Below are 16,064 nucleotides of genomic sequence, written 5' to 3'. Positions count from 1 at the left end.
CCATTCGGAACTCCGGGAAGTGACTGCCATGGGGCACGTGACCATGGGAAAAAGATGAAAAAACCAACGAACGAATAACACTTCACAAGTCTGAGCGTAAAACGTCATAAGTTTGAACGTGACAGGAAAGCAAGTATATTTGCAAAGGTAAACATAGCGGTGGTCACTGAATTGAAATGGAAAGAAGTTAAAGATTTCCGATGAGACGAATGTCAACAACAGCACAAATTGGTGTAACGCAAGTACCATTTGTTATCAAAATAAAAGAAGGGCAGAGCGTGAGCTACCGCGAATATGTCAGTGATAGTGTTATTCTCATCAGATTCGACAGAAAACCAATGCCGATAACGACGGTTCACATGTATTTGAACACACTGATTTCGCAAGCACAAGATGAAAAGATAGAGAAAATATAGAAGGATACTAAACGGGTAATTCAGTATGTAAGGGAAGATGAAAATTTAATAATCATAGGGGATTGGAACGTGGTTGTAAGGGAAGGAATACAAGAAAGGGTTAAGTAAAATATGGTAGGAATGAGACAGGAGAAAGACAAATTTAGTTTTGCAACAAATTTCAGATGATAATAGAGAATATTTTGTTCAATAACCGCAAGGGGAGGAGGTATACTTAAAAAAGACCCGGAGACATAGGAAGATTCCAGCTGGATTAGGTCATGGTCAGGCAGAGATTCCTAAATCAGATAATAGATTATAAGGCGTAGCTAAGAACAGACATAGACTCAAATCACAATTTAATAATGAGGAAGAGTTAAAGGCAGTTTAAGAGGGTCGTTCGGAAGGCTCAGTGTAGAAGGAAGTGGGATACCGAAGTACAGAAGAACGATTGAAATTAGCTTCGGATGTGGATTCCCTATAAGGAATACCAGCTGAGGAATAGTGAAGATCTCTAAAATGGGCAGCCACAGATATTGGACACCCAAAGATGGGTAAAGGAAGATAACTGAAAAGAAACTTCGGTAAGAGAAGAAATCAATTAATTGATCGACGGTGGAAGGAATTACAGATATGTCCAGGGAAAGATAGAAATACAGCAACATAAATACCCTAGGAATGAAATAAAGGGGAAGTGCAGGGCAGCCAAGATGAAACACCTGCATAAAAAATGTGAAGAACTGCAAATAGAAATGAGCGTCAGAAAGACTGACTCAGTGTACGAGAAAGTAAAAAAAAAAAAAGTCATCGGTGAAATTAAAAACAAGAATAGTTATATCAAAAGTGCAATGGGAATTCCACTGTTAAACGCAAAGGAGAGAACATGTCTGTTACGTGAAGACACTGGAATAGATATGAGAGACGTAGGGGATTCAGTATTTGTCAGATTTTAAGAGTGCTCTAGAGGACTTGAGATCCAATAAGTCAGAATATATAGATAATGTAACCGTGGAGGAAGTGACATACAAACGACAATTCAAGTTAGTATACAGGATCTATGAAACTGGCGACGTAAAATCAGATATCCACATGATTCCGAAGACAGCAAGGGAAGATAAGTTGGAAAACCATTCCACAATCAGCTTAACAGCTCACGCATCCAACCTGCTGACAAGAGTAATATACAAAAATATCGGAAAAAATTGAGAATCTGTTAGATGACGATCAGTTTGGGTCTAGGAAAGATAAAGGAATCGGAGAGGATTTCTGACGTTGCGGGTTGATAATGGATGCAAGTCCGAAGGAAAATCAAGATACGCTAATAGATTTGTCGACCTACAAAAATCGTTCGACAGTGTAAATGATGCAAAATGTTCGAAATTCTGAGAAAAAAAAACAGAAGTAAACTGTAGCGGATGATCTACAATATAAGACTGGAAGACCAAAACCGAAGTTCTCAGATTAAAAAGGATATTGGACAGGGATGTAGTCTTTCGCGCTTACTGTTCAATACATACAAGCAATGGCGGAAATAAAAGGAAGGTTTAAGAGCAGTTGAAGGGATATCAATTATAAGAGTCGTTGTTGAGATTGCAAATCTTCAGTGAAAGTGAGGAAGAATCGCAGTATTTGTTGAGAGACAAGAACAGTTTCATGAGTGCAGAATATGGTTTAAGACTAAACCGGAAAAACACAAAAGTAATGATAAACACTAGAAATGAGAAAAGCGACCACCTTAACATCTGCATTGGGATCACGAAGCAGACGCAGTTAAGGAATTGTGTTGTCTTGGAAGCAAAATAGCCCAGGGCGGATGGAAAAAAGGAAAAATTAAGAGGCAGAGTAGCACAGTCAAATAGAGTATTCCTGGGCAGGTTATCAAACGTAGCGCTTAATTTGAGGAAGAAATTCATGGGAATGTATATTTGTAGCGCTACGGTTCATGGTAGTGAATTATGGACTATGGGTAAACCGGAACAGAAGAGAATTGAAGCATCTGAGATGTGGTACTACAGAAGAATGTTTAAGTTAGGTGGACTGATATGGTAAGGAATGAGGAGGTTCTGCGCAGAATCAGCGAGGAAAGGAATGTATGGAAAACACTGGCAAGGAGAAGGGACAGGATGGTAGGACATTTGTTAAGACATCAGGGAATAATTTACATGGCACTAGAGGAGCTGTGGAGGTAAAAGCTGTAGGGGAAGACAGAGAATGGAATATATCCAGCAAATAACTGAGGACGTATGTTGCAATTGCTGCTTTGAGAGAGACTTTATTCACCACATTGAAAACGTTGACGCGATTTTACCACAGTTTGATGTGATGGTATCCTTCCACTACCTCAGCATAGATTGTCGCAGTGTTGTTTCCCTTCAAATGCAAAAATCGAATTACCGCACGGCACTCTACATTCAGTTGACTGTGCTATGTAGTTTTGTGTCCACTGTCGGTGTTATGCGGTACTGTTGCATGGGTTTGTCCATGTGTACAAGTGCTGAAAACACGTGTCTACAAACAAACAATAAAGTAATTATATGACTTTATTTTTTTAAGATAATAACTGCAATCTATCTTCACGGAAGTTGTGCTACAAATTTTTTCACATAACAACAAAAGAATCACAAAAAGCTATAAAGCAATAACTAATCTGCATTTACTATGTACTAAAACTATTGCATACAAAACCACCATGTACTAAAGTGCACTGGATTCACTTCACAAATAAAGAGAAGCGATACTGTTATGGCGCAATGCAAATAGCTTTTCATTTGGTAGCCTTAGATGAACCATATCGTAAGAATGTAGAAGCAACTAGGAAATGTTGGAGAGTGTAAAAAATGACAATAATGAAATGTTCACGACCACCACTTGTAAGTCATGTTGTAGCTGGGTTAATATTGTAGTAGCAGGTCGACGGATCAATGCTATATCCGTAATATTACTCAGCTGTAAATATCATAAAAGCTCAATAATAATCAAATTGAAGAATCTGAAGCCATTTTGACCATTTTTCGACCGTGACTGTCTCAAGAAATATGTAAAGGTTTTTAAATTACCGCTACCAGTCACAAACTTTCTCAACTATTGTATTACTTATTTATAACTGTGATCGTGTTCCCAAGTTACTACTATGTTAGCGACAATTTGTGAACAGTGACCAAGAGAGCTACGCAAGTGGAGACACCTCAGTGCATCACAACGAGACTGCCACGCCAGAGGAACAAAGACGACCACAGCATTTACGAAAAGACTGTGTAACATTAATATAACCTTATTGTGAAGTTGTTTATGTAATGCCATTTAGCCTGAATATGAGGTATTCCCTCGAAACACGTCGCTAAATAAATAAGTAATACAATAGTTGACAAAGTTTGTGACTGGTAGCACTAATTTAAAAAAAACAACCTTTACATAATTAAATTTCAGTTCATTTTGTTTGTACACTTTTGAACAAAATAGTTGCTTCAGATTGGGGTTAATATGAACTTTCCTATTTTCCACTGTCTTTATGATCATTTAGTTTCTTTTGATATTGTGCTCGTAAATTACTCACCTGTCCACACATTTTCTTCGCATTCTTCTGAGAATCCAGAAAAGCTTTTTTTTCATTTTGCATTTTGAGAGACATAAAACTCGTCAGCATATTGTACAAATAAATTTTATTTCACGTAGCTTCTTCTTGTGCTACCACCAACTAATCAATTTAACGTTCTCTTATGTTACCACCCGAAGGACTTAAATAGAGAGTACGAACAGTACCATGCCATCCTCAACGACCGTTCAGCGAACGTTGCTGCGCGTGGGTCTCCGCTGTAGGAGCTGGTTTCGTGCGTCCATTCTGACTGCTGTTCATCTCCGACGGAGGCTGGAATTTGCACGCCAATACTCCCAACTGGAAATCGACTGAGTGGTGACAGGTGGCCTTTTCAGATGAATCACGTTTTATGCTTCATGGGATATATGCCCGCTGGCGTGTACAGCGGGAAATACCTGAAAGAAAACAGTCTGCAACAATGGTCGGAGCAGTCCAGGCCGGAGACATACGCTGGGTGATCTCGTCACTCTGGAAGGCACAATGATCAGCACAAGTATGCATCTATTGTTGGGACCCTGTCCCGCTCTACTTGCAGTTTGTTTTTCCTCGGCACGATGGCAACCACCATTAGGAGAATGCAACCTATCACACAGTTCGCCGTGTATGTGCGTGGTTCGAAGAGCATCAGGATGAGATTACCGTACCCCTCTTGCCACTAAACGCCCCAGATTTGAATCTGTTGGACCACCTCATGGAGCTGTTCGCACGATCGATCCTCCGATGAGAAACCTAGAGCAGCTGGCCACGGCAGCTCCATATCCGTGTTGGTATTTTCCAGAAAGCCATTCTCTTCCTGCAAGCTTCACAGTGGTCCCGCTGCAAAAGCTGATCATTAAGGCTTTTGACAGGCATTCACATTAACATTGTTGCACAGTATTATTATATTATTAACGAACTGCTGATTCCCACAAAGATGAACCCTCTTATCATAACCATAGCGCAAGAAGGCAATGTAATGTTACACCACAGTATATACAAGGTGATTCACGAAGTTATGCAAATATTTTAATATGTTATTCTACAAGTAAAACTAAAGAAAAAAGTTCATATAAACGTAGTTCCGCAAAGGTTTAGTTATGGAGTTACGGCCAATAAAAGATTTTGCCTCACATTTAGCAACTTCGCTAATATGAAGTCATTGCAAAACTATAGGAGGTTAAAGTAAACGATTTATACTTATTTTGTTGTAATTGGTCTGGTGAATCAAATAAAACATGTCCCAAACGTGTATCTGCAGTAGTTTTCCAGAACATCCAGAGAAGCGAGGAAGTAATTTCGTAAAATTTTTGATTTATTAACTACTTGGTCCGATTTGTTTTTTAAATTCCAGACAATTGCAGAAAGTTTTCCACAGAAGTTGTCGAGAAATTAATTTTGGAAATACGATGCTAATGACGTCAACCGAAACTGTATGGCTGTGTCAGATAATCTGCTTTTATTAATACCATAGCATACGTGAATTCATGCTATACCGGAAAAAATAAAGCCCATTGCTAAGCAAGTTGTACAGCGTATATACAGTTTCACAATACATTTAAAATAAATGCTCAAAAATGTCTCCCCAGAGTTCAATACATTTAGCTGCACATGTATGAACAGATTTTGTTGCTCGTTTCAGTTTAACAGGGTTGTTCTTAATCTCGTCTATTGCGTTCATAATGTGAGCAAGTAATGCCTCATGTGTATTGATTTTGTCCTAGTAAACTATGTCTTACATCCATCCCAATAATCAAAAATCCATTGGTGTTAAATCGGACGATCTGGATGGCCACAGACGTGCAGCACTACGACCAATTCATTTCTGGGGAAAATGTTCATTTAAAAGTGTGGTAACGGCATTGGTGAAATGTGGAAGTGCACCATCATGTTGAAAATACATTTACAATCGCGTAGCAAGTGTAACATCTTCGAGCAAGCGGGGCGTTTCTTCTAGAAGGAATTGTAAGTGCGTCTCTCCAGTTAGACGTCCTAGGAAAATGAATGGTCCGATAAAGTCTATGTTGATTATACCACAACACACATTTATGCTAAATCGCTGCTAGAAATTGCGTTGCACTGTTGCATGTGGGTTTGGTTCACGTCATACGTGCTCGTTGTGTAAATTGTTTATACCATCTAGAGTAAACTGAGCCTCATCAGTAAATAAAATGTATTTGTATAACTGCTGCTTAATGTTTAACCAGTTGCATAACTTCAAGCGAAGGTCAGGATCTTCCTAATGTAAATGACGCACTTTTTGTTTATGGTAAGGATACAGATTATTGTACTTCAGTGTACCCCATACCTTAGACTGTGAAATGCCTAATCGCTGAGAGGTACGTCGTGTACTGGTACCAGAGCTACGTTGAACAGCATCCATAATATCCCCATCATCGCCTTTACGTATCAAGGCAGAGACGATGACGTAGCTATGCAGCAGAAAGAATCAACCGACAAAGACGGTCACTTAAAACAGCACAGATTGCTGCATGGGCAGCAACAGCCAGGCACAAGTTGCATATTTATCGAAACGTCCACTGTGAGAGTGAGGCAGAGATATATACGTTAGCTCTCATTACGTTAATCAACAACCAATACGAAGGACGCTAAAACTCCCACCAGAGACTTGACGGTGTAATTAAAAGCCTGTAACAAATTTTAACAAACACAGAGGAACGAGGACCGCTAACAACTAGTAAAGAGGCGGGGCAGATTCAGTCATAACGAACAGAGCCTCAAGCCATAGCCTCGCGGCAGTTCTCCAGCTGTGGAGCCAGTTGGTCATAAGGACTGATGGAACAGACTTGATTAATTGATTATCACGGTTTAGCGACGTCCATGTATGAGATGTTCCAGCACTTCCTGTGTACACGCTGTTTCCCGTTCCCGAGGTGACAGCATCCAAGTAACCACGACTTGCCAAACGTGGGACTTCATCGCCTACCACATCTCTGATGGGGAGACTGAGGATCTATTGTCACCTATACATCTCAAGATGTTTGTCCTACTGACATAATCGTCACCGCTGGGTGAGAGCCCCGTATGGTGCCTCTGCCCCTGAAAGACGTCGTAGGCACTTCTGGGTGCCTACCTGTCAGGGGAGGCCAGTATCATGCGACTACACGACTTCTGGCAGCACAGGACGTTCCGGTGGGACATCACGGGTCATCGTCGTCTTCTGGAGCAGGATCGATGACTCTGTAATCCATTGTGAGGCCATCTACTCACACCACGTCTTCCCCTGCCAGACAGCAACCTGCCAGACTTTAACTGAATTGCTGGAGCAGCGGTCTTGTTGACCAGTAGCGACGAGCCGAACAACTGGAGTCGGCGGAATTCAGGCATGGTACTATACGTCTGAATGAATAAATAATAACTTGGTACTCATGTTTTGTTAGCGCCTAAAGACGGTCTACAGGTTTCACAACGCAATCCCGACAACTTACAGGTGTCCCCAATCGGGCCCCTTGCAATTTGGAGTCAGAAGCAGTTCTTCGACGAATTCAGAACGACGTTGATGCCCTGGAGTGATTGACGAACTAGGAAAAGACGTTGCAGCATCAGCAACAACCATCTGACGTCTCAAACGACGTCCAGACACCGCGGTGAGTCCAAAGGACATTTTCTACAGGCGTTTTTATTTATTTTGTTTTCTTGTCGCTAGAATTGGACAAACACTGAAGTTGAGCGTGGAAAGTAACTTTTGGCAGACATGACTGCGGCATCGACCACCTTCAGATCGGCCACACTTTAAAATACCAGCGATGGCATACACGCCGCCTCGTTTCCTACAGCTGCCATCGTGGCACGAGGGCGCTGCCACGAACGCTTACACTGCTACCAATGATATGAAAGGATCCCCTCTCTGGAGCTCCAGCAGCTGGTCTACTTAATTTCAAACATCGATGCTCACAGCCCATTTTGTGTGTTTGTCAAATTATGACAATTATGGACTGTATTCACTGATGAATCAAATCATTATGATCACCTGCTTGATAGCTTGTTTATCCGTCTTTGGAAGGAAATGCATGACTCATTTTGCATAAAAGGGATCAGATATCAGGTTACCTTCCATTAGGAACGTGGATGCACTGTGAGAGTGCGATATGACTTTCAAGTGATAACAGCACAGTAATCAGTCGTTCTTTTCTTGCAAGTTTTATTCGGCAAATCTAGATTTCGGCTAGTGCCTAGCCACTATCAGTACACCATTTTATAGTATCAATGCATGTTCGAGTACATCAGTCCCCTGTTCATCGAGCTTCTGTCACTGTTCTTTCAAGACTCTTAAGACAGAAGGCATGAGCACTATCAGGTTGCTCGTTTCCGTATTTTCTCTTGAAGGCTTGCTGCAAACAATTGCCTCCTTTTTCTTCGAAGGTATTTGCACAATTCTGAAAACGAAATGGAATGCCGCATGTCACAGTCTAAGAGCGAGGCCGAACGATTCGTTCGAACATTCGGAACGTCAAAACTTCGAGCTTCTCATTCACGCGAAGATGCCTTACTGATGTTTTGAGTCCATATCGTACTTTGGTTGTTCCTGAAATTTCGCCGGCAGAACTTTTCCATGAGGTACGCCGTCGGACCTTGCTGGATTTGCTTCGTCCTTAACGCTCTGCTCCAGCTTCAGACTTCTCCACAAGGTTTCACTCGAATGTCAGGGTCCAATATAACAAGCCAGATTTATAAGAATCCGGAGTTTTTCTCAGATCAGTTTACAGAGCGAATTGTCCTTTTCGCGGCAGTACAGGCACGTATCAGTACCACCAAAATCAGTTACGGCTGTATGAATTCAGTGATCCTGCTGTAGATCAAACTGTTTCTTCACCGCGTAACTTTCAGCCACAGTGACGCAGCCACTTCCGGCCGCCGCAACGCAGTCTCCTACATGGCTTACCGAGAGGTTGCCTCCATTCGCTGCCGTCTCACTGATGGAAATCGACGTCTGCCCACCTGCGACGCCGTTATCATCAACTGCGCAGGTCGTCTCTCCCACGGACACCGACGCCGTCACCGTCGGCTAACCGCTGGCCCCTCTGTAGCACCCTCAATGCTTCTGGCTATATCCTCGGATGCGTGCTACATCTGGTTTTCCCGGGCAATTTCCCTGCCGCTCTCAAGAGGCAATGTAGGGACGCGGGCTAGTCTGCTCTGCCTCCAGCCAAGCAACCAACCTCATCACTATCCACGGCACAGGCGTCCCCCAGTACTTTCAAAATTTAGCGAGGAGGGCCAACCGGTTGGCCGCATTTAAAAGACACGCGATGCCAGTTAGACCTCCGCGCTTGCTACAACCTCCAAGGCGACGCTAGGTAGTTGCCACAATTGATTACGTCGCTGCCAATGACTTGCAAGCATCAGCTCTTCTCAGCTCCAGCAGCGGTTCTATTTAATTTCAAACATCGATGCACAGAGCCTATCTCGTCTGTTGCCATTTCATAACGTTTACAGATTTTCGTAGCGGTCAGGGCTCGTCATCTACAGTATTATAGTACTTGAGAGTTGTAGCATCGTGTTTTAGTACCTGAGTAGTGTAAATTCGCGTAGTCGTCTGTCTTCTGTTTTGTTTTGTACGGCCAGTGTCTGTTGGTCAGTCAGTGTGCTCCCTGCCGCCGTTGGATAAGCAGCTGCAGCAGCAAGTCGTATACTCCTATCTCACTCATTTGATACATAGTTTAATTCTTAATTTCTTTGCGTGTTTTTGGTACTTGCATTGTTTAATTCGTAAATTTCGGGTGTATTATAGTATTTGAGAGTTGTAGCATCGCGTTTTATTACCTGAATAGTGTAATTTCGAGTAGTCGTCTGTCTTCTGTTTTTGTTTTGAACGGCCAGTGTCGGTTGGTCACAGCCAGTGGGCTCCCTGCCGCCGTTGGATAAGCAGCTGCAGCAGCAAGTCGTATACTCCTAGCTCACTCATTTGTTACATAGTTTAATTCTTAATTTCTTTGCGTGTTTTTGGTACTTGCATTGTTTAATTCATAAATTTTGGGCGTATTATAGTACTTGAGAGTTGTAGCATCGCGTTTTTTAGTACCTGAATAGTGTAAAATCGCGTAGTCTCCTTCCGCCGCCAAGCAGTGTGTCAGCAGTGCGCAAGTAGCAGCATTACTGCATTTACTAGGCACTCTTGTATTTTAATAACCGTTTAAATTTTGTGTCGAATTGTTTGTGCTCTCTGTAGATTAATTCAGACGTTCTTTGCACAACAGTTTTTAGCATCGATAGGGACTGCAACTGCTGTGTTCGGATGCAGGCTGAGTTGGCATCCCTTCGTTCCCAGCTTCAGGCAGTGTTGGCTTCAGTCACACAGCTTGAGGCTGTTGCCAATGGGCATCACTGTGGGGGTCCGGATGGGGGTTTGTCGGGGACGGCCAGCTCGTCCCACGCATCCCCGGATCGGACTACGACTGTGGCTAACTGGGATACTGCCCACATTGAGGCTGATCCCTCACCTGTGGTAGAGTGGGAGGTCGTCTCGAGGTGTGGAAGGGGGCGAAAGACATTCCAGAGGGCTGAACGGAAGGCCTCTCCAGTTTGTCTGGCGAACCGGTTTCAGGCTCTGTCTCCGGCTGATACTGATGTTCGGCCGGAGATGTCTGCTTGTCCTGTTCCAGAGGTTGCCCCTCAGTCTGCAAGATCCGGGCAGTCGCAGAGGGTGGGCTTACTGGTAGTTGGGAGCTCCAATGTCAGGCGCGTAATGGGACCTCTTAGGGATATGGCAGCAAGAGTGGGGAAGAAAACCAATGTGCACTCCGTGTGCATACCGGGGGGAGTCATTCCAGATGTGAACCCATCTGCAGGTGGTCGCTCATGTCGGCACCAATGATGTGTGTCGCTATGGATCGGAGGAAATCCTCTCTGGCTTCTGGCGACTATCTGATTTGGTGAAGACTGCCAGTCTCGCTAGCGGGATGAAAGCAGAGCTCACCATCTGCAGCATCGTCGACAGGACTGACTGCGGACCTTTGGTACAGAGTCGAGTGGAGGGTCTGAATGAGAGGCTGAGACGGTTCTGCGACCGTGTGGGCTGCAGATTTCTCGACTTGCGCCATAGGGTGGTGGGGTTTCGGGTTCCGCTGGATAGGTCAGGAGTCCACTACACGCAGCAAGAGGCTACACGGGTAGCAGGGGCTGTGTGGCGTGGACTGGGCGGTTTTTTAGGTTAGATGGCCTCGGGCAAGTACAGAAAGGGCAACAGCTTCAAAGGGTGAGGGGCAAAGTCAGGACATGCGGGGATCAAGCAGCAATCGGTATTGTAATTGTAACCTGTCGATGCTGCATTGGTAAAGTACCGGAACTTCAAGCGCTGATAGAAAGCACCGAAGCTGAAATCGTTATAGGTACAGAAAGCTGGCTTGAAGCCAGAGATAAATTCAGCCGAAATTTTTACAAAGGCACAGAGGGTGTTTAGAAAGGATAGATTGCATGCAACTGGTGGTGGCGTGTTTGTCGATGTTAGTAGTAGATTATCCTGTAGTGAAGTAGAAATGGATAGTTCCTGCGAAATATTATGGGTGGAGATTACACTCAACAACCGAGCTAGGTTAATAATTGGCTCCTTTTACCGACCTCCCGACTCAGCAGCATTAGTGGCAGAACAACTGCGAGAAAATTTGGAATACATTTCACATAAATTTTCTCAGCATATTATAGTCTTAGGTGGAGATTTCAATTTACAAGATATAGACTGGGATACTCAGATGTTTAGGATGGGTGGTAGGGACAGAGCATCGACTGACATTATACTGAGTGTACTATCCGAAAATTACCTCGAGCAATTAAACAGAGAACCAACTCGTGGAGATAACATCTTGGACCTACTCATAACAAACAGACCCGAACTTTTGCAGCATCCCTGAATATGGAAGTTAATAGGAATATAAAAAAAGGGAGGAAGGTTTATCTGTTTAGCAAGAGTAATAGAAGGCACATTTCAGACTACCTAACAGATCAAAACGAAAATTTCTGTTCCGACAGTGACAATGTTGAGTGTTTATGGAAACAGTTTAAGGCAATTGTAAAATGCGTTTTAGACAGGTTTGTGCCGAGTAAAACTGTGAGGGACGAGAAAAACCCACCGTGGTTCAACAACAAAGTTAGGAAACTACTGCGGAAGCAAAGAGAACTTCACTCCAAGTTTAAACGCAGCCAAAACCTCTCAGACAAACAGAACGTAAAAGATGTCAAAGTTAGCGTAAGGAGGGCTATGCGTGAAGCGTTCAGTGAATTAGGAAGTACCGACTTGACAGAAAATCCTAGGAAGTTCTGGTCTTACGTTAAATCAGTAAGTGGCTCGAAACAGCATATCCAGACACTCCGGGATGATGATGGCTTTGAAACAGAGGATGACACGCGTAATGCTGAAATACTAAACACCTTTTTCCAAAGCTGTTTCACAGAGGAAGACCGCACTGCAGTTCCTTCTCTAAATCCTCGCACAAATGAAAAAATGGCTGACATCGAAATGAGTGTCCAAGGAATAGAAAAGCAACTGAAATCACTCAACAGAGGAAAGTCCACTGGACCTGTCGGAATACCAATTCGATTCTACACAGAGTACGCGAAAGAACTTGCCCCCCCCTTCTAACAGCCGTGTACTGCAAGTCTCTAGAGGAACGGAAGGTTCCAAATGATTGGAAAAGAGCACAGGTAGTCCCAGTCTTCAAAAAGGGTCGTCGAGCAGATGCGCAAAACTATAGAGCTATATCTCTGACGTCGATCTGTTGCCGAATTTTAGAACATGTTTTTTTCTCGAGTATCATGTCGTTTTTGGAAACCCAGAATCTACTCTGTAGGAATCAACATGGATTCAGGAAACAGCGATCGTGTGAGACCCAACTCGCTTTATTTGTTCATGAGACCCAGAAACTGTTAGATACAGGATCCCAGGTAGATGCTATTTTCCTAGACTTCCGGAAGGCGTTCAATACAGTTCTGCACTGTCGCCTGATAAACAAAGTAAGAGCCTACGGAATATCAGACCAGCTGTGTGGCTGGATTGAAGAGTTTTTAGCAAACAGAACACAGCATGTTGTTATCAATGGAGAGACGTCTACAGACGTTAAAGTAACCTCTGGCGTGCCACAGGGGAGTGTTATGGACCATTGTTTTCACAATATATGTAAATGACCTAGTAGATAGTGTCGGAAGTTCCATGCGGCTTCTCGCGGATGATGCTGTAGTATACAGAGAAGTTGCAGCATTAGAAAATTGTAGCGAAATGCAGGAAGATCTGCAGCGGTGTAGGGAGTGGCAACGGACCCTTAACATAGACAAATGTAATGTATTGCGAATACATAGAAAGAAGGATCCTTTATTGCATGATTATATGATAGCGGAACAAACACTGGTAGCAGTTACTTTTGTTAAATATCTGGGAGTATGCGTGCGGAACGATTTGAAATAGAATGATCATATAAAATTAATTGTTGGTAAGGCGGGTTGCTGGTTGAGATTCATTGGGAGAGTCCTTAGAAAATGTAGTCCATCAACAAAGGAGGTGGCTTACAAAACACTAGTTCGACCTATACTTGAGTATTGCTCATCAGTGTGGGATCCGTACCAGATCGGGTTGACGGAGGAGACAGAGAAGATCCAAAGAAGAGCGACGCGTTTCTTCACAGGGTTATTTGGTAACCGTGATAGCGTTACGGAGATGTTAAGCAAACTCAAGTCTCAGACTCTGCAAGAGAGGCGTTCTGCATCGCGGTGTAGCTTGCTCGCCAGGTTTCGAGAGGGTGCGTTTCTGGATGAGGTATCGAATACACTGCTTCCCCCTACTTATACCTCCCGTGGAGATCACGAATGTAAAGTCAGAGAGATTCGAGCGCGCACGGAGGCTTTCAGACAGTCGTTCTTCCCGCGAACCATACGCGACTGGAACAGGAAAGGGAGGTAATGACAGTGGCACGTAAAGTGCCCTCCGCCACACACCGTTGGGTTGCTTGCGGAGTATGAATGTAGATGTAGATAGTCATTGTATTGAAGACTGACAGAATTGTAAACCTTTGTATCTGATTATATTTCAACACTCAAATCTCCGGTTAGCAAGTGACGCTGCAACTACAGCAAACAAAGTTATGTATTACTATTACTATTTGATATTACACATAGAATAAATTAATATCGGACTTCTCTGTCCACGAACGGAATTTGTTCCTCGCACCTGTATCCATTAAAGAACCACAAAGCGTGCAAAAGGAAGTTGCAAAATGAGGAGTCTGTACATCTGTCACAATTTAGAGTAAATTACTTATTTGGTACCTGTGAGGTGTAAGAGCTGCATTTTAACTGGCCATAGTGTACCACGTACTAGAATGATACTAGTAACTTGTACCACTTGTGGTAAATATCTCAGCGATTTTAAGATATTAAAACAATGTTGCTGTGGTAAGAATACTCGCAGAAGCTGCCAAGAATCTGTGAATACCCGTGATTGAAGCACTGAACGTTGGGTTCTTTGTTGCAGGTAATGAAGGACGGTTGCCAAAGATTGGTTTGTAATCTGTAAGTTGAAGCATAAATCCCTACACAGTATCGGGGGTGGAAGCAACCAGATTCTCAAAGTATCGAAAGAGACAACATAGAAATAGGCTGTATACTAAATGATGGTGAGATAGCTGTGAAGGAAAGAAGTGCAACAGATTGCATCACGGCTGGAGCAAAATACATAATCAAGAATAATTTTCTGCTAGTGCAGCTTCAGGTATTAGGCCTGTGTCTCTCAAGATTCCCATTTCTTCATCAGCCTTCCCAGAGTTTTTCGATCTATTATTTATAGTTATTTACTTTGACAAATAATCTGTCATAGTTTATTCTGCCCGGGTGATCACAGCATTTCCTCCTACTATCCTTGATGATGTTACTGACGCTAAATATCTTTAGCCCTCCGCTAAAGTCAAGGTTACTGGTTCTGCTCTCCCATAGCCTGTCACAGTCTTGACAGACCAAAATCTGAAAAACATTGAGGCTCTGCTGAATCCATAGTAAACCGGTGCTTCAATGGGACAAAATATTAATTAAATAAATTTTCTCCGAAGGCTCCTGGTCGTCACTTAGTCATCTCAAGACGCTGTTCTGTCTCGCCTGAGCTCGACCGAATGCACTCGAACCCCTCACACTTCCACATATGTTATGGATTTTTTGAAGGCTCTTTTATATAACACCTGATCATGGAGTGTCAACCCTTGTCATTTCTTCATTTGCCTAGTATCGCAAAGACAGTAGAATATAAGGAAATTTTCACCATATCTAACTCCACTTTAGTTTGTTTATGTTGGTTTTCTTTACATTTTGGTTTATTGTTCTAATATAACGCCCATTTCTTGCTCGTGAGTACAACTTTGTTAGGTGAACAAGATAATGTCATGTCATTGTAAGCTACTGGAGGAATACGGGGAATACATTCAATCACATTACATTAGTCGTATTTCCCCTATGGAGTTGGTGTCTGGGACATGTAAAGAAGCCTAAGATGTACATTTAAATCAGCTAAAGAAAAATACAGGAAAAAGCATTACATTACTGTATTATAGTGATAATTCTAATGACAAACAAACCGAAAACATTTAAATTTAATTGATTTTCTGAAGATAGTATTTAATGAACTAGAATGAGTTTAAATAACAGAAAATTCTTTAATTCAGTCTTAAAACTCCACCACATCACCTACACGATATTCGATGTGTCTGACAGTGGAATGCACGTGCACCCAAAATATATCCAACTCCTACCTGTACTAATATTAGCCCCATGAAGTCTTTGTAGATGGTGTTTCTGGCCCTTGTGTTGTATTAACATTTTTCATTATTTCACTATTTGAAGGAGTCAACTGAATACTTGACTGTTTTGACTTTTAACTTGCCCTCCTTCCCCTACGTCGCAAAGCTCTCTTTTCCTTGCTTAATATCTTTTTGTTGTGTCAGTCAAGCTCTGATTAAGATTCGGAGACTGGAGCAGTTTCCTGAACACAGCTCTGGTAGGACCGATGTAAATCTTAAGAAGTTTTGGTGTTATGTTAAATCAGTAAACGAACCAAAGTCATGTGAGACTATCGAAACGAAGGACGGCACAGACAGGATTGAAATGCT

Source organism: Schistocerca gregaria, chromosome 5 (genome assembly GCF_023897955.1).
Source record: "Schistocerca gregaria isolate iqSchGreg1 chromosome 5, iqSchGreg1.2, whole genome shotgun sequence".
NCBI lineage: Eukaryota > Metazoa > Arthropoda > Insecta > Orthoptera > Acrididae > Schistocerca > Schistocerca gregaria.
This window is presented reverse-complemented; position numbering follows the sequence as displayed.